At 46.0% G+C, this 20,054-nt stretch overlaps 1 protein-coding gene across 4 annotated transcripts in view; it reads right to left on the bottom strand.

Moving 5' to 3' along the window:
* Nucleotides 1-19,820, bottom strand: part of Tmc5 (transmembrane channel like 5) — an 84,236-nt gene extending 64,416 nt beyond the window's left edge. The window contains exon 1 of one of the 4 annotated variants that reach the window (XM_050143366.1): nt 19,676-19,820. The gene's annotated coding sequence lies outside the window, so the exon portion shown is untranslated. Of the gene's footprint in view, nt 1-12,267; nt 12,409-17,220; nt 17,403-19,613 lie in introns of those variants that run through there. The other 3 variants (XM_050143363.1, XM_050143364.1, XM_050143365.1) reach the window with 3 other exon arrangements.
* Nucleotides 19,821-20,054: the final 234 nt, after the last annotated feature.

A 20,054-nucleotide genomic window follows, 5' to 3' on the forward strand; every position in this document is an offset into this window, starting at 1 on the left:
ATTATCGGATCACCATGCTTCAAAGGTAGAATTTAACAGCAACACTAATTACAGAAAGCCTACAAACTCATGGAAATTGAACATTGTTCAGTGGAACCACCCCTGGGTCAAGGAAGAAACAAAGATGAAAGTAAAGACTTCCTAGAATTCAGTGAAAATGAAGGCACAATGTACCCAAACCTATGGGACACTATGAAAGCAGTGCTAAGAGGAAACTTCATAACACTAAGTGCCTACATAAAGAATGTGGAGAAATTTCACATTAGTGACTTAACAGCACACCTGAAAGCTCTAGAACTAAAAGAAGCAGACTCACCAGGAGGAGTAGATGAAGGGAAATAATCAAACTGAGGGTTGAAATCAATGAGATAGAAACAGAGAAAACAATATAAAGAATCAATGAAACAAAGAGCTGGTTCATTGAGAAAATCAACAAGATAGACAAACCCTTTTCCAAACTAATCAAAAGGCAGAGAGAGAGAACATTCAAATTAACAAAATCAGAAATGAAAAGGGGGACACAACAACAGACAGCAAGGAAATCCAGAGAATCATTAGGTCATACTACAAAAACCTGTACTCCTCAAAATTGAAAAATGTAAAAAAAAAAATTTGGATAGATACCATATACCAAAATCAAATCAAGACCAGGTGAACAATTTAAATAGACCTATAACCTGCAAGGAGATAGAAACAGTCATCAAAAGCCCCCCCCTCCCAAAAAAAAGCCCAGGAAGGGATGATTTCAGTGCAGAATTCTACTATAACTTCAAAGAAGAGCCAATACCTATACTACTCAAAGTGTTCAACATAATAGAAACAGAAGGAACATTGCCAAAATCTTTTTATGAGACTACAGTTTCCCTTATAACGAAACCACACAAAGACTCAAGCAAGAAAGAGAATTACAGACCAATCTCCCTCATGAACATTGATGCAAAAATACTTAATAAAATACTGTCAAACCAAATCCAAGAACACATCAAAAAATCATCCACCATAATCAAGTTAGCTTCATCCCAGAGATGCAGGGATTGTTCAACATTCAAAAATCTATCAATGTAATTCACCATATAAATAAACTGAAAGATAAAAACCATATGATCGTTTCATTAGATGCTGAAAAAGCTGTCCAAAAATACAACACCCCTTCATAATAAAAGTTTTGGTGAGATCAGGGATAAAAAGAACATATTTAAAATAATAAAAGCAATATGCAATGAGCCAACAGCCAACATCAAATTAAATGGAGAGAAACCCAAAGCGATTCCACTAAAATAAGGAACAAGACAAGGCTGTCCACTCTCTTTGATATCTATTCAATATAGTGCTTGAAGTTCTGGCTAGAGTAGTAATAAGACAACAAAAAGAGATCAAGGGGATACAAATTGGAAAGGAAGAAGTCAAACTTTTGCAATTTGCAGGTGATATGATATTATACATAAGTGATCCCAAAAACTCTACCAGGGAACTCCTACAGTTGATAAATACCTTCAGTAATGTGGTTGGATACAAGATCAACTAAAAAAAAATCAGTAGCCCTTCTCCACACAAATGATAAAGAAGCTAAGAAAGAAATCAGAGAAACATCACCCTTCACAATAACCACAAATAAAAATATATCCTGGGATAACACTTAACTGAAGAAGTGAAAGACCTGTTTGACAAGAACTTTAAGTCTTTGAAGAAAGAAACTGAAGAAGATACCAGAAAATGGAAAGATCTCCCATGATCTTGGGTAGGTAGGATCAGCATAATAAAATGGCAATCATACCAAAAGCAATCTATAGATTCAATGCATTCCCCATCAAAATCCCAACACAATTCTTCACAGACCTTGAAAGAACAATACTCAACTTCATATGGAAAAACAAAACATCCACGATAGCCAAAACAATACAACTTTTGGAGGCATCACTGCCCCTAACATCAAACTCTATTATAGAGCTACAGTAATGAAAACAGCTTGGTATTGGCATAAAAACAGACAGGTGAACCAATGGAATCTAATCAAAGATCCGGATATTAACCTACACACCTATGAACACCTGATTTTTTACAAAGAAGCTAAAATTGTACAGTGGAAAAAAGAAAGCATCTTCAACAAATGGTGCTGGCATAACTGGAAGTCAACATGTAGAAGAATGCAAATAGATCCATATCTATCCCCATGCACAAAACTCACGTCCAAATGGATTAAAGACCTAAATATAAATCTGACCACATGAACTTGATAGAAGAGAAAGTGGGAAGTAACCTTCAATGCATGGGAACAGGAAACCATCCTAAATATAACCCCAGTAGCACAAACACTGAGAGCAACAATAAATAAATGGGACCTCCTGAAACTGAGAAGTTTCTGTAAAGCAAAGGACATGGTCAATAAGACAAAAAGACAACCTATTGAATGGGAAAGGATCTTCACTGACCCCACATCAGACAGAGGTCTGATCTCCAAAATATACAAAAAAAAATCAAGAAATTAGACACCAAAATTCCAAATAATTCAATTAAAAAATGGGGTACAGATGTAAACAGAGAATTCTTAACAGAAGAATCTCAAATGGCCAGACACTTAAGGAAATGTTCAACATCCTTAGCCATCAGGGAAATGCAAATCAAAACCACTCTGAGATACCATCTTACAGCAATCAGGATGGCTAAGATCAAAAACACCAATGACAGCTTATGCTGGAGAGGATGTGGAGTAAGGGGAACACTCTTCATTGCTGATGGGAATGCAAACTTGTGCAACCACTCTGGAAATCAGTATGGCAGTATCTCAGAAAATTGGGAAACAGCCTACCTCAGGACCCAGTATACTGGGCATATACACAAAGGATGTTCAGTCATACTACAAAGACTATGTTCAACTATGTTCATAACAGCATTATTTTTAATAGTCAGAACCTGGAAACAACCCAGATGCCCCTCAACCGAAGAATGGGTAAAAAACAATGTGGTACATTTACACAATGGTACTCAGTGGTAAGAAATAATGACATCTTGAAATTTGCATACAAATGAATAAAACTAGAAAAAAGCATCCTGAGTGAGGTAGCCCAGACCCAGAAAGATGAGCATGGTGTGCACTCACTCATAAGTGGATACTAGCTGTAAAACAAAGGATAATGAACCTATAGTCCATGACCCTAGAGAAGCTAAGTAACAAGGTGAACCCTAAGAGAAACATATATAGATCCCCTTGGAAAGGGGAACTAGACAAAATTTCCTGACAAAATTAGGAGTATGGGTGTGGGGAGGAGAAGGGAGGGTGAAAGGGAAGGAGGAGAGGAGAAAGGGAGGGGTGAGAAGAACTTGAGGGAATGGGATGGTTGAGATGGGGGAAGTACAGAGACAGAGAGCAAGGAAAGAGATATTTTGATTGAGGAAGCCACTATGGAGCTAGCAAAAAACCCGGCACCAGAGAAATTCCCAGGAATCCATAGGATGACCCCAGCTAAGACCCTAAGCAATAATGGAGAGGGTGCCTGAACTGGCCTTGCCCTATAGTCAGATTGATGACTATCTTCAATGTCACCAAAGAATCTTCATCCAGCAACTGATGAAGACAGAGGCAGAGACCCACAGCAGAGCACTGAGCTGAGCTCCCAAAGTCCAGTGAAAGAGTGGGAGGAGTAAGAATATGAGCAAAGAGGTCAAGACCATGATGGGGGACACCCATTGAAACAGCTTATCTGAGCTAGTGGGAGCTCACCAACTCTGGCTAGACAGGATGGAACGAACATAGGACCAAGACAGATCCTCTGAATGTGGGTGACAGTTGTATTACTGAGGCAGACTCTAGGGCCACACTAATAGTGACACCAGGATTTGTCCCTGCTGCTTGTACTGGCTTTTTGGAACCTATTCTCTTAGGATGCATACCTTGCTCAGCCTGGATATAGTGGGAGGGCCTAGGTCTTTCCTCGGATCAATGTGCCCTGCCCTCTCTGGGTCTCTTCAGCAGTCTCTCAACTATGTCGTGATGTCCTTTCCAATAAAAACCAAATGAAGTAGCAAGCAGAAGCCACAGTGTGTGTCCAGAATCACACTGCAGACACTCCTGACTTCTGAACAGGTCGCGTCCCAAGAAACCCAACAGTAAGCTGGAGAGGCTGTGAAACAAACGGAGGAACGTCCAAAGCGTCTCCCTCACTGGTACTGCAAACACCGTGCATGCTGGCTGCCTCCCTGGTGGCCACGGGGCCGACAGGGAGAACGTGGTGCCATCTCTAGGCTGGGAAAATGTCAACATTCCACTCTCAAAATCCAAACTCTGAAGTGCTTCTGAATACAAGTAGCTCTTGTACCCTCATCCAGTCAAAACACAGCAATGTGGAATTCCTGGAAAGAAGCTGTGTCTGCCAAGACTGACTAGAATTGCAGCAATTGGAATGCTTGGGTCCTGAGGGCAATTACCTTAGCTTGGGCTAGTTCTAGCCTTCAGGTCAGCCATTCCTTGCCCAGTTCTGTGTCAGAACTAATGTCCGGTGGCTAATAGATTCCAAAGCCCTTTTCAGAATCTATTAATTTATTAGACCATTAGCATCCACCAACTTAAAGCCCAGACTGTTATTAAATGGCATCTGAGCCCTATAGGAAAGCGTCCCCCATCTTTCTGTAAATGCCTCTCTGATGTCCCCACCAATGTGTTTTACATTTGCCTCAATTCATGACTGGTTTTGTTCTTCAAAACTATGAAACTGCTTCCGCATTGGAGCATGGACTTTCCAGTTTGGGGGCAACCTAAATCTGTGCTCCCAGGCCAGGGTCGCTCAAATTTGACTCTAGAATAATCGTATTTCCCTTTCAAGGCAAGAGCTATGAGCTGTTTGCTCATTTGCTTGTGTTGACAGTAAACTGGATCACGGGCACCACCCAAATTTTATTTTTACTTTAACATGCAGTGACTTTTGGTTTAAACGTGTGGCTGCTCTTAGGGGTCATGTCTCCCTAAAGGCCTGTGTGTTCAAGGTTTGCTCCCCCACTGGTACTGCTGTGGGTTGTTGATGGAGCCTGTGAGAAGTAGAGCCCAGTAGGAGGTCTTGGGTCACTGGGGTTGGGTGGGTGCCCTTAAAGGAGACACTAGCCTTCAGCTCCTTCTTCTCCTTGTCTTGATAGTGGCCATCAGCCCAAAGCAACAGGCCCAATGACCAGACTGGAGTTTCCAAAACCGTGAGCCAAATAAACTTTCCTCTTTGTAGGCTGATCAGCTCAGGTATTTGTTACTGTAATGGGAAGCTGACTGGCACAGGTTTCTTTTTTTTTTTTTTTTTTTTTTTGTTTTTTTTTGGTTTTTCGAGACAGGGTTTCTCTGTGGTTTTGGAGCCTGTCCTGGAACTAGCTCTTGTAGACCAGGCTGGTCTCGAACTTACAGAGATCCACCTGCCTCTGCCTCCCGAGTGCTGGGATTAAAGGCGTGCGCCACCACCGCCCGGCTGGCATAGTATTTTTATCATCAGCATAGAACATTACCCAAAACTCCTTGCTGCTGCCCTGCATAGCAGCCTCCTCCTACCCTTAGATCACAGTGACCTGTTCTCTGCTCACATAGCTTTGCCTTTTACCAAAAAGTTCTATAAATGGAATCCCATAATATGCAGCCCATTTAGACTGGTTTCTTTCACTCAATCTAATCTAAATAGAATTTAAAATATGGGAAGCTAGAGAGATGGCTTTGTGTTTAAGAACACTTGTTCCTCTTCCAGAGGATTTAAGTTCTGTTCCCACCACCCTCACCAGGCTGCTTTAGAAGTGCCTATAACTGCAGTTCCAGGGAGCCTGACTCCCTCTTCGGGTCCCTTGGGACACCCACAAGAACAGGCACATACCCACACATAGACATGCACATACATAAATAAGTAATAAAATAAATCTGATAAAAAGTATATGGTTTTGTTTTCCTTGAACACACACATGCATAGAAACATGGAAACTGCAACGAAATCTGGTCCGGAGCCGTCTCCACACACAGCGAACTGTAACCTGCCTGTACAGCATGCTCTTGTAACAGGTAGCCACATCTCTGCCAACCACAGCAGTGAGTTTTCAGCTTCTCACAAGCCGCGAACTGGTCGGAACTATCCAAATACTGCAAAATGTCAACTTGAACCTCCCTGGCTATTTTTGAGTTCTCTTTCCTTATTTGCCCACTGCTTGGTGGCATTTCCTAAAATCTTCGCTCATTCATACTGCTCCTTGATTCCGGAACTTTTCCTTCCTCGAACTCTGAGATATCGAATGTGTCTGAAGCTTTACTCCTGAGCCAGAGCCGGAGCTGGAGCCGGAGCTGGAGCCGGAACTGCGACGTACTCCCCTCTCACGCACAAGGCATGTTCCAGCCACAGCACAAAAACTAAACTAAAATAAAGGTTTTCTTTTAACACCATGCATGCAATGAGCAGTCTGTTAGGCTTCAGACAAATGGTTAACCGAGGTGCCGGACCGGACAGTGGTGGCGCACGCCTTTAATCCCAGCACTCGGGAGTCAGAGGCAGGCGGATCTCTGTGAGTTCCAGGACAGCCTGGTCTACAAGAGCTAGTTCCAGGACAGGCACCAAAAACTACAAAGAAACCCTGTCTCGAAAATCAAAATAAATAAATTAAAATAAAATGTCAAAGCGGGCTCTGGAACTTGGAGTGAGGCCAAATACGGTGGGCAGCAGAAGCCAGCAGAAACAAATGATCCATACATACCTTAGGAGACTCAGGTCAGCAGCTGCTGAGTCCCTTGGGTGCGAGCTCATTTATGCCCTCTTGATGTTTTGGCACCAGATAAATGAAGAAAAGAAATAAAAAGGACATGACTGTTCCTAGGTATGGCAGAGAAGAACACTTGTAGATATGAGCAGGAAGAGGGACAGAGGCGTCTAGAAGGGTCCAGAGGGAACATGACCCTGAGGATGTGGGAAGGGGGGAGCAGGAAAACTGAGAGGCCAAGAGACCAAGAGAGGAGCCAGCAGCCAAGGGAGCAGGAGGCCAAGAGATCAAAAAGTCTAAAAAAGGACCGTATAGCCAGGGAAGAGCAGTTGGGGGAAGAGAAAGCCCCATCCAGTCCCTGGGCTGGAGAAGTTTTGGGTAAAGGGTAATGGTACACCAGCCAGGAGGACCCTGTCACAGGGACTGAGGGATGCTGGGAGAACCTGGTGTCCAGAGTCCTCTTTGACATGTGTAATAGTTTAGCCGTTTGTTCCGGGTTTGAGAACTAACATTGTCAATCGTATCTGTAAAGAAATTATCCACGTTCTCCATTGACAGTAGACATCAGTTTACCGTCACAGGCTGAGGGCAGACCTCAGTTGCCGAGCCCAGCATGTGCAAGGCCCTGAGCCCCAATGGCATTCCAGGCTCAGGTGGATTTCTATGAAAATAAATCTATTAAGTGACATAAATAAGTAAATGGTGTGTATGATTTTTTTTAAAAAAAAAAAAGACCCAAAATGATGAAGAGGAGGAATGCAAATGACTGAAGTTGAAAACCATGGTTCATAAGCTGGACAAAAACTGTACACACACACCCTCTCTCTCACACACAGATGCTACATAAATACAGAATGCCAGTTGGCTAGGTTAAGAATTGTTGAAAAGGAAGATGGAAAAGGAATTCAAAGAGAAGAAATAAGTTGGAGTCACTTGTAATTCCAACACTCAGGAGGCTGAGGCAAGGGGATCATCATATGTGAATTCAAGGCCAGCCTGGACTACATAGTAAAACGCTATCAGAAAGAAAGGGGGACATGGTAGGGAAGGAAGGAAGGAAGAAAGGAAGGAAGGAAGGGGGGAAGGAAGGAAGGAAGGAAGGGAGGGAGGGGGAGATAGAAAGAAAAGAAAAGAAAGAAAGGAAGGAAGGAAGGAAGGAAGGAAGGAAGGAAGGAAGGAAGGAAGGAAGGAGAAGGGAAGGAGAAAGTGGTGGGGAATGAACAAATCACTGTGTTATCTTCTTGTTGCCGCAACAAAGTATCTGACAAAAGCTACTTAAGAAAGGAAGGGTTTTTGTTTTGGCTCACATCTTCAGGGAATGCAACCCATCTTGGTGGGAAAGCCATGTGTCAGGAGTGAGGCCCCTGGTCACATATAGGCACACTCAGGAACTGAGAGTCGGGAGTGAGGCCCCTGGTCACACTGCAGGCACACTCAAGAAGCGAGAGCGATCAGCACTGGTGCTCAGTTAGCTTTCTTCCTTTTACACAATCTAAGATCCCTTGAAATGGAGTCCCTCACACTCATCATGGGTCTTCCCCTCCCAGCGAACCCAACCTAGTAACCACTTCACAAATGTGTCTATACGTCTGCTTCCTAGGAGAGTCTAGTTTCTGTTGAGTTGACAAGCCAGTGACTACCATAGTCACTCATTGCCGGGTCTCCCATTTCCACCCAGCTCTCACCGCACTTTTCTGGAACTTGTGGGCAAGCACTTGCCGTGTGTGTGTGTGTGTGTGTGTGTGTGTGTGTGTGTGTGTGTGCATCCTTGGCTTTATTCCCCAGTACTGCCAAAGGGATAAAAAGTACCAACAAAAAGGGAAGTGATGGCCATATTTCTAAGGGTGGTAGCCCAGGTTACCTGGCCATCTGTCGCTCAAACTTAGGTGTGTCAACAGAAGTTTCCATTCTTGTTCCACATTTCCTCACTGCCTTGTGTCTGTATGGGTACTTTGGTGGGTATATGCATGACTGCTGGGCCTCAGCGTCATCACCGTGCTCTGGATGCCTTCAGCTTATTACCAGGAAATGTCCATAAAGTGAACAGCCTCCAAATACCAACTGCAAACAGGACCTCGCTTGCATGTAAACACTTCCTGGTAATTAAATGTTTGCGTATGCAAGATCTGTGAGGCTTTTCAGAGGGTGTTTCTTCCTCTGAGTCAGACTTACTGAAGACTGTGTCCAAGCCCTCCCACCCCCTCAAGAAACAGCCACACTACGGTTTCAGGGCTGCAGCATCCAAACTGAGATTGGGAGGGGGAGATTGAACTCTAGAGGCTGGAGAGAGGATCCAGTGATTAAAAAGAGTTGCCACCAAGCCTGACCACTGGAGTTCCGTCTCCTGCGCTCACATGGTACAAGGGGAGAGCTGACTCCTCCAAGTAATCCTCTGCCTCCACACACGCGCTGTGGTACATGTGTGTGCACACAGTGCATAAACACCTAACAAATTAAATACTCTCTAGCAAAAAATGGTTATGCCTTGCTTTTTTAAAATGTGTTTCATTCTGAAGGGAATTTATTGAGCTTTCAAGACGTGTATTTCATTCTTGAAAGGTATTTATATTGTCTGAATGCAAAGTGACCAATGAGATATTTAGTTTGTCAAACAAGTAAGCAAGAGTCAGAAGCTAGAAAACAAAAAGTCGGTTGTAATAGTGTGAGGGGCATCCCGTTAGACACGGCAAAAGCACTCCAAGATCCACGAGAGGGGTATGACGGTGTGCATCCGTAATCCCAGGACTCTGGAGGCTGAAGCAGGAGGATGCAGAATTCAAGGCTAGTCTCAAAAGAACAAAAAGAACTTACAGACACACAGAAACAGCAAAATAGCCAGTCCTATCAAAGTTGGCACCAAGTGACACTTCGGTCTATGTGGAAGTGGGGGAGTCAGTTCTCCTGGGCCACCGCATCCGCTTCCTTCAAGGGCTCCGGTGTTGTAAACTGGGATGGGCCCTGCTTCCCTTAAATGAGCATCACCAGGGCCCTGTGGCCATGTTCGCTAGTCTTCGGTCTGTCCGTCCGTGTCTTCTTGTGCTACTGGGGAACCTCGAGCAGAGTATGCTCCTCTCCCACACTCAGCCCCCCCCCCCCCCCCCCCCCCCCCCCCCCCCCCCCGTCTGGGAATGAACCTCATTGACTCCTATTTGTGATTCTAGAATCAAGCACCCTCTAATTTTGCAAAATCAGAACACCTGTTCTGTTGAGCTAAGGGAAGATTGGCTCGATAGCCAGGAAGAGCCTGAGGGAAGCAGAGGGAGAAGGAAAGTGACTGACTGGCCATAAAGCGACTCTCCTGGGCGACTGTCCTGGCAGAAGTGGAGGGAGATAGGGAGTATAGGGAGCACCCAAGGGCCCTGTCATGGCCTGAATAATAGAGTTGATGGGAGAATCTTTCTATCCTTTTTTTTACAATTATTAATTTTTTTTAATGATTCTTTCCTATTTCTTATGTGCATTGGTGTCTTGCCTGCATGTATATCTGTGTGAGGATGTTGGTTCCCCTGGACCTGGAGTTATGACCTGCCATGTAGGTGCTGGGAATTGAACCAATGTCCTCTGGAAGTGCAGCCAGTGTTCTCAACCTCTGAGCCATTTCCCCAGCCTGAGAATCTTTCAATCTAAAGTTTAGTCTTCAGGGCTGGGCTGCAGTTGCTCTGCAGAGCATTCTCCTAACATGCTCCCGAGCACTATAAAAATGTAAGTAGTAATAAACTAATAAATGGTCTCTGAACAAGGTTCCTGACATAGGCCCCATGCTTGGGAACTTCCTATTTCACTCTAGTGAGGTGACTCCTGGGGCACCTGAGCAGCAGTTGAGAGCTCTCAGCCCCACCCTGCTGTCCTAGATGAGGGCACAAGCCACAGGTGGAGGGATCGCAAGACCACACTTCTGTACCGAAGACTTCATACCACCCCTTAACTCAGGGGTTCCAGGAACTTACGACTTCAACACGTCGGACACCGGTTGGGCATCAGATGGCATATTCCTCAACAGAAGAGAAGTGCCTGCCCTCAACACCTCACCCTGTGTCCCCCACCATCTGCTTATTCATCAGTATCCTTTTCACAGCCATGACAGTAAACCTAGAAATATAAGAGTGAGCGAAGCGATTTTAGCAAATGATTAAACCCACGACGGAGTGAGTGGTGGGAGCCGGCTGGCCAGAGAAATTCAGTGTCAAACACTCAGGATGGGGCTTGGCCAGTAAACTGTTTTCTGTGCAAGTGTAAAGACCCGGGTTCGGATCCTCAGCACTGATGGGAAAAGCCATATACATACAACAGTGAGTCCACTCCTGTCCCTCACAATGCTGTGCGCATGTTATACACACACACACACACACACACACACAGAGAGAGAGAGAGAGAGAGAGAGAGAGAGAGAGAGAGAGAGAGAGCAGAAAAATGCTATATGTTTTCCAATGTTAGCTAAAACTTAAATGAAGTTTTAAGGCCCCATAGACCAAACCATCATGGCTTCCCTCACACCAAAAGTTCCTATCACTAAGTCAAAACCAAATCATTTTATCTGATCTTCCAAGAAATCAGGAGAGAGAGGTGGTAGCCAAATCTGCAAAGAAGTCACTTTCAGTCCACAGGACCGAAAAGTCCCCTCTGCTTCAACCTCTCCAAGGAAAGTAACTTCGGAACCACCAGTCCGTCAACTGTTTTGGTTTCTCTTCTGTCTCCCCAAGTCCTTTTCTGATTATCAGGCCAACCTGATCTCAGTTCATCAGAACTGGGGTGGTGCCTGCTTCTGAAATCACAAACACGAGTCAATGAAGATCATTCAAAGATGGGGGAATGGCTGAGTGGTCCAGAGTTGGCCAGCTGCAGACGAGGCTGATGCTGCACAGCTGGTACAGCAAAACAAGATAAAAATAATAATAATCAAGGAGACACTGGCACCCAGGGCATTGTGAGTTCCAGGCAGGCACAGTGGTGTAGACCTGCAGTGCTGGCACGCCAGAGCCTGAGGTAGGAGGACCCCAAGTTCAAGGCTAGGCTGCACGACACAGCAGGACCCTATCTTAAAAGGACATGGGACCTGGGTGCCTGCCGCCAAGCCAGACAACCAGAGTTCAATCCCTGAGACTCACATGGCAGAAGGAGAGACCCGACTCCCAGAGTTGTTCTCTGATCTCCACGTTTGTACCACAGGTATACAAATAGATAAATAAATGTGACCTAAAAATTTACATGTGTGTATATCTCTATATATGCACATCTCTCTCTCTCTCTCTCTCTCTCTCTCTCTCTCTCTCTCTCTCTCTCTCTATATATATATATATATATATATATATATATATATATAATAAACTAATTGTAATTTTGTTTTTTAACAGAAGCCTAGATTAGTCACTGACTTCTGAATTGGGGTACCCTGTGGGACTGAGCCCTTAACCTGGGGGTGTTGCACTCACTCGAGGTAAAAACTACTGAAATTTAACTCAGCTATGGGCCTGCTGGGATAGGCTAATTGGCCAGGACTAAAAAGCCGTGTACCCCTCAAGCCTAGGAATCTCTTTCTGTTGAGATATAGCAGGAGTTTGGACTTACCAGAGCCCAGCTTTCTTTGTGCCTTCCCCTTCTGTTCCCCAAGCCAGGGCCTTGGGAGCTCCCAGCAACAACAAAGGTTGTTGCTAAAACACTGTGAGAAGCGAGGCCTGGCTGGCAGTGAGACCAAACCTTAAATCCTTCCACAAACTCTGACCCTCCCTAAGGAAAGCTTCATCCCCTTTTCTGTCCCAGGGTAAGCTGCAGTCCGCAGTCCGCTACCGGTGCCCTGAATAAACACCTGGACAGGTCCCCTAGCACCCAGAGCTTCCTCCTCTGAGTCCCAGCCAGTTCCATCTCTGATTACAAGGAACACTGCTTTACGGGAATTTCCCTGGGGCTACTTTTGGAGTGACTTCAACAACAGCTTCAGAAGGAGGAAGCACAGGAGAAAACTCTTTCCCCAGCACTCAAGAAACATAAAACATTTAACAGCCACAGCCTACAAAGATAATGCCTAGAAGCCTGTGAGTGACACAGGAGAGAACGTAGAATAAAAGTGTCCGTGTGCTCAATGTATGAAGTGGGGTGTTTGAACTATAGGTATCAGGCCATTGCCAGCAGCACTCAGCTAAGGGAGTAGCTATCAAAGCCAGAGAGACTTGAATGCCAGTGAGTGTGCCTGTGTGTGTGCACGGGCCTATGCGCGCACGTGCATGTGCATTCATGTGTCTGTGTGTGTGAATGTGTTTGTGTGTATGTGTGTATACACGTACCTGTGCGTGCATATGCTTGTGTGTGTGTGTGACAGTTAAACTCAATTGTCAGGCTGATGGGATCTAGACCTACTCAGGAGACAAACCGCTGTAGAGGTCTGAGAAGCAGTTTCTAGATTGGGTTAGCAGAGGTGGGCAAACCCACCCGAACTGTGGGAGAGACTATTCCGTGGCCTGGGTTCCCACACTGGATAAAGGGAATGGAACTGAGGGCCAGCTTGCATCATTTTTGCTCCCTGCATGTAGCGTTTGCTACCAAGATTTCCCCACCACAATGGACCATACCCTCAGAATGAGTCAAAATAAACTTTCCCTTCCTTAAACTGCTTTTCTCATAGCAACGGAACTGTTGGGCATGGTGGTGCACATTTTTAACCCCAGAACTCACGAGGCAGAGGCAGACTGACCTCTGTGAGTTCAAGACCAGCCTGGTCTACATTGAGAGTTCCAGGATGGCCAGGGCTACATGGAGAGAGAGAGAGAAAGAGAGAGAGGGAGGGAGAGAGAGAGAGAGAGAGGAGAAGTAGTACAGTATGCTACTGGCATCTGTGAAATGCAAGTAGATTCAACCCTCAACATCTCACAATACACACAGTGCAACCCAAAAAAGAGTTTCTTGATTGAACATTTCGTAGTGTGAAAGTTGAGCTATCCTGATCCACAGCTACAAAAGAAATAATAATAATAAAAAAAAAAAACTGGAAGAGGACCGAATCAGGGGAGGAAGAGAGGAGAAAAGACAACACAGGTACGTTGGACTCCTGAGCCCTCAGAACAGAGTTCATGAAGGATAGCACCAAAGTATGTATCATTTTGATAATATTATCAATATCTGATTAACAATAACCAATGAGACAATAGACCCCATAAGGTTAAAGGTGGCTACCACGGTAACCAGAAACAGACAAGGTGGTCCTCTCCCATGTGATCAAATGATGTGCAAGGTTTGGTGAAGAAGACACAAGAAGAAAGTGTTTAATTTTTATCATCTCCTTTGTACTATTTGAAATTGTGTGTGTATGTGGGGGGCGGAGCCTATGGAGGCCATTGTCCACTTTGTCATTTGAGACAGGGTCTTACACTGACGTGACACTCATATAGGTGAGGCTGTTGGCAAGACCCACCTGCTCTACCTCCCCTCACTGGTGTCACACACATGCAAGCATGCCTAGCTTTTTTTAAAAAAATATTCTCTATGAGTGTGTGTGTTTTTCTGTGTGTGTTTACATGTGTGTGCATGCCTGAGTATGTGTGTGTGTACACTTGGAGGTTAGAAGTGTCATCTGGTCTCCAGGAACCAGACTTACAGATGGTTGTGAGCTGCCAAGTGGGTGCTGAGGACCAAACCTTGGTCCTCTGTAAGGAGCAGTGAGAGTTCTTAGCACTGAGTTATCTCTCTAGCTCAGTGCCCACCTTTCCACATGGGTTTGGGGGTTGAACTCAAGTCCTCACACTTACAAAGCAAGTACTTTACCAACTGAGCCATCTTCCCAGCCCTGAAATTGCTCTGGACAGTTAAGTACCCTGTACAGCTTTTGAAACTGAAGAATGTGATGTCTAAAATCCAAATGAACACAATACAGATTCTCTCAGATACTTTTCTCATCTCTGGGATAGAACACTTGACAGAATCAGCCTCATGAAGAAAGGCTGTATCTGGGCTCATGACGTCAGAGACTTTTAGTCCACCCTGGTGGGGAGGCATGGCTTCTGGAACAGTCTGAGTAGCAGGAGTTTTGCTGTGCAACCTTTTCACACCTTAGTGGTTCAGGAAGCAGAGACAACTGGGCCAGAGGGTGGGTGGGGCTAACACCCTCCAGCGACCCATCTCCACCAGGAGGCCCCCCCCCACCAAAGTTACCAGCAGCTGGGAGTCCTGTGTTCAAGCACACAAACCTCTTGGGGACTTTTTCAGATTCAAGTCACTTTGGATTCGTTGAACAAAACATTGACTATTCAACAAAGGAAGCATCGTCTGCCTTTGACTTCCATAGCTCAGCTCCATAGAGATTGCAGACAAAACCATGCAGCCAGCATGCCTCCCCCCACTGGAAAGACAAATCCACCTCTGGGAGGCAGCCCCCTCCTCCCCTCACTTACCCCTAGGAGGCAGCCCCCTCCTCCACCCATTTAAAGGTCATTCCTCTGATCACTCTGTTTGTAACTCAAGATTCTACCAAAAAGGAAATTCCATCTTCTTTATGGAAAAATCACTTTTATCTTTTTCAATTTAGTGTGGATGCTAATAACGGTCATTACAGGCTTCCAATTCTTCTCGTAAGTTACAAAAATGACAGTTTTTTTCTTTTCTTTTAAATGATACTCAGACTCACAAAGCCCAGGAAGTAGAATTTGTTCAGTCTAGCATTCATAACAACATGGAAACCCTACACTCCTTTGTATCAGTTGCTCTGCAGAAATGGCCTTTCCTGGTGATTACCAGCGGGCTTGATCTCTGAGGACGTTGAACCTAAGGACTACAGATGACCTCAGCAATAACACAGTCTCAACACTTCATTCTGGGAAATCGTGGCAAAAATACCCAACAGATGATTCATTGCACTCTGATGGCATTTATACCATCAACTTGATCCCTCTGGGGTACTTTTCCTGATTGCCCAGCCCTCATCTTTGAGCACATATGCACACAGGGAAGGGGCACAGGAGGACCCTGGAGGCCCTGTGCTATCACTTTTCACTTTATTCCTTTGAGACAGGATCTTTTGCTGACCCTGGTGCTGGGCTGTGGCCAGCAATCCTCCCGCCTTTGCCCCCCCGACGGCACTGCAGTTATAGGAGCCCATGACCGTGCCTGGCTTTTCCACGGGTGCTGAGCTTTAAGCTTGCATGGGTGCTCTTTTCCACTAAACCATCTCCCTAGGTTCCTGTCTTCTCTCTCCTTCTCCCTTCCTTCTGTTTCTCTGATTTTGGAAACAAATTCTTGCTCGGTAGCCTCAAAATTGAAATCCCCCTGCTTCAGTCTCCCAAGCGCTGGGATCACAGGTATGCAGCACTTCCTCAGCTCAAATCCTCCCTGCCTTTGACATCCATTCCCACCCGGCACTGCTCCTCTCTCCAGTTCAGACAGAATCTTGCTCAGTTAGAGTAACATCAACACCACCAAATAAAGACGGAACCACATACTGAGGGCTTGCCTGTGTGTCTACAACTGGACCAAGCTCTCCAATCTCAGTCACCTCAACTTGAGGCCAAACATGTCAGGTAATTTATCAAGGTTACATAGCCGACCAGAAGCACGGTGGGATGTGACCCTAGGGCCTCTCTGCCCAAAGACCTTAAACTTTGGTCACTACCATCAACAGCATCATCCATGAGGGTGATGGTCAGTCAAGAGGAAGAAGAGCAAGCAAGGAAGAGCAAGAAAGTGACAGAGGTTAGGAGACACTCCTGAGTGTCTATGATGCTCCATATATTCTTATCACCTCTGATATTTTCCTACAGAGGTGTGAGCTCACAGCATCTTAAACATTCAACAGATAGGGAAATCAAGGCCAGAAGGGAACAGTAATTTACACAGTTAGGACCAGGAAAGCCTAGATTCTAACTAGGTAGGAGGTAACAGGAATATATATGGTCTTAACCAGAGTGCTCTGAACTTCCGCCTCCCCACAAGCATTTATTTTTATTTTTGGCTAATATATTCACCGTGTGTGTTTTCTGCACCCACAACCAGGAATAAGCCACAGGGCAGCCCTGTATGTTTCTGCTCCCCTGACACATCCTCCCCCCCAAGTATCCTCTTTACTTCTGTGACCTTCTTCCCTGTCCCCGTCTCAGCTTCTATCAGTGCTGCAGAAACATCCCAATAATTTCCCTCCACACTCTGTGATCAGAGGTGGGTGGGCACGTTGTGCAGCTCGGGGCATTTCTAGCTAGGGAGACTTGTTTCCAGGAAGAAAGCTCGGCTGCAGGGATGTTAACCCAGCCAGGGTTACCTCTGGGAAGGAGACTGCTTAGGCAGGCATAAAGAAAAAGGAAGCAGATACTTCCTTTTTCTAAAATAACCTGTCAGGGCTCATCCCTCTCAGCACCGGGACCAGGTCCCTGTGCACACAGAATGCCTGCCTTGTTGTCTCCTCAGACAGGAGACTCGGTTGGGCAGGCTGCCAGCCAGCTGGTGGCAGAGGCAGGGGGAACTATTGACCCAGCTTGTGAAAGTTTTGCAAATGCCCCTCATTGTCATCTGTCGCTTCCCAACCAATGAAGAACCAAGCCTCACCTGCTGTAGCACAGAGCTGCTTCACATCCCAGAGTCTGGGCTGCACGCCGGCTTCCCCAAGGCACTCGTGGCTCTCTAGGGCTCTATCTTCTTCTTTCTTCCTGAGCCAGAGCTCCTCCCCTGCCCCCATGTCCTCTTGGCATCGAGACAATAAAAAGAGCAAAGTCCTTTCACCTCAGGGTTTTATTTCTTATCCGCCATAAGGAAGTGAGTCGGGTTTGCCCCCTGGAGAGTATCGTGGAGGTGTGGGAAGAGACTGAGCCTTAGGTCCCTTGGAGCACATGCTGGTGGTCTCCCCCATCCCTGGGACACTGTATTCCATAGCCTGCTCCCCTGAGGCGGTGCGTGGCAGTCACAGTGTAAGTGGTTTATGGCTCAAGGCCGGCAGCTCAGAATTCAAGTCCCGCCTCTTTTTCTCCAGCCTCTCCACCCCCCCCCCCCCCCCCCCCCCCCCNCCCCCCCCCCCCCCCCGCGCGCCTCAGTTTTACCCTCCTCATCTGAGAAATGGAAGCAAAATCTTCTCTACCTCCTCATTGTTGGCAACACTGGAGACAAATGGGACTTTTGTACAACTCAGGACATTTCTAGCCACACAAGACTCAACCTCCCAGAGAGAAACCCCAGCTATTAGGACACTCAGCCTTCACCCAGTGCTGTCTCTAAGAAGGGAACATTCAAAAGGAAAGAAAGAGATGGGTCAGTGGCACACGTCTGAACTCCTAGCACTGCAGAGACCAAGAGAAGAGGATGTCAAGTTTGAAGTCAGCAACAGACCCTGTCTCATGGAACAGGGAGGGAGAGAGAAAGAAGGGGGCAGGGAATGGGGCTTATACTCCTGCTCCTGGTTTGCAGTATTGATACCCATACTAAAATGCAAAGCTGGGCTAGAAATGTGTCACGTTGGTAAGAGGGCTAGCTAGCATGCATGAAATCCTGGATTCCTTCCCCACTGCCAGATAAACTAGGCGTGTGTACGCTGTGACCCCAGCACCCAGGAGGTAGAGGCAAGAGAATCATAAGTTTGAGGTTATCCTCAGTTACACAGTAAATTTAAGGCCAGACTATGATGCAAGAGTCCCTGTCTCAGAAACAAACAGTAAAAACATAATTAATGAATGAAATAAAAATAAATGTATGGGTCTGGAGAGATGGCTCAGTGGTTAAGAGCATTGTTGTTTTTGTAGAGAAAGGGATTGGATTCCCATTCCCACTTCAGGTAACTACTTATAACTCAGCTCTTGGGGATCCAACACCCTTTAGGGACCCTGCACTAATCTGTACAACCCCCCACATACTCATAATTAAAAAGAAAAATGAAATATTGGGGACACACCCTTTAATTCCAGCACTCACAAGGCAGAGGCAGAGGCAGACAGACCTCTATGAGTTCAAGTTCAGCCTGGTCTACATAGCAAATTCAGCCAGGACTACAAAATGATTCGCTGTCGCAAATAAAATAAAATTAAAAATAAGTAAGCAGAATTTAAATTTCAAATGCAAAATGGTGATTTTTCTAAAGGAGAGATGGGATTTTTCTTTCATACAAATTCAGGAAAGGCCTTAAAATGGGAGAAACTAGAAGATGGTCCGCCAGAAGGCTTGGTTTGCTTTAAGAACCGTTTTCCCGGCTGGAGAGATGGCTCAGTGGTTAAGAGCACTAACTGTTCTTCCAGATGACCTGGGTTCAATTCCCAGCACCCACATGGCAGCTCACAACTGTCTGAAGATCCAGTTGCAGGGGATCGGACACCTTCACACCAATGCACATAAAATAAAGTTAAATAAACCATAAAAATATTAAAAAAAAAAAAAAAGAACCGTTTTCTTGGGGCAGGGATAGGCCCCCAGCTGCTCATCGGTGGTTCTGTCTGCAGAGAGAGTGGGGAGGAACCACATGGCAAGATTTCTGCAGTATTAGTATTTGGGCGTCTTGTGCATTGTGGGTTGCTTAGCAGAATCCCAGCCTTCTCCCAATTCCACCCTAGAGACACCTCAAATCAACCACACCCTCAACCCCCCCCCCCGTCTGGTTTCTCCCTTCCGGAAGCCACCCCATGCCCTAGATATTGTGGGATGTTTCTCGTGCTGCCTGCACGTATCCCCGACATAGCAGTAGTGATCGCTCTGGGCGATTACAGACGGCAGTGGGGGGGGGGGGGGATGGCAGCGGCATTTCACTGTTGTTTTAGAAACCTTCGGGGTTTTACAGCCTGTGCCTGTGTAACTTTCTCAAGAAAGGTTAGAGATCTTGAAGATATTCTCTTACAAGCTGTAGTTTGGACGGTACTACCCTGCTTCTGTAGCCACAGAAAGCCAGCGCGGCTGTTAGGGTGCAGAGCCAATACCGCCCCTAGCTCCGAGATCACCTCATACGCGACTTTCTCGTACCCTACCTGCGTGACCCTCAGCTCCCGCGTCACAGCCGCCACCCATGACCACCGCGTGGGTGCCTGACCTCCAGAAAGCGCCTCTCTCACAATCGTCACTCATGGTTTGTTTCAATTGGCGATGAGGATCTGGGACTGCGCGCACAGGCGGCGCGTCGTCCTGCTCTCCAGAGATCCGCCATGGTATCCTTGGCATCCAACGGGTCCCTGAGGGTGGCGTCTCTGGACAACTGCTGGTCCTGGTGCGCAACCACTACTTACTGTCTCCTATGAAAACCCCACCCTCCGCCTGGCAGCTGCCACACGACGTTGAGTCCCCAGGGGATACAGAAGGCATTGGTCTGGAGCAGCTAGCTCCAAAAGGCTGCAGGATCCTAAAGAAATGCAAAGTGACCCATTAGCTAATCAAACCGCTAGAATCCCAGCCGCAGTGAGCGAGCACCGGGC

This window comes from Alexandromys fortis, unplaced genomic scaffold, assembly GCF_014885135.2.
Source record: "Alexandromys fortis isolate MF-2015 unplaced genomic scaffold, M_Fortis_MF-2015_v1.1 scaffold_45, whole genome shotgun sequence".
Classification (NCBI taxonomy): domain Eukaryota; kingdom Metazoa; phylum Chordata; class Mammalia; order Rodentia; family Cricetidae; genus Alexandromys; species Alexandromys fortis.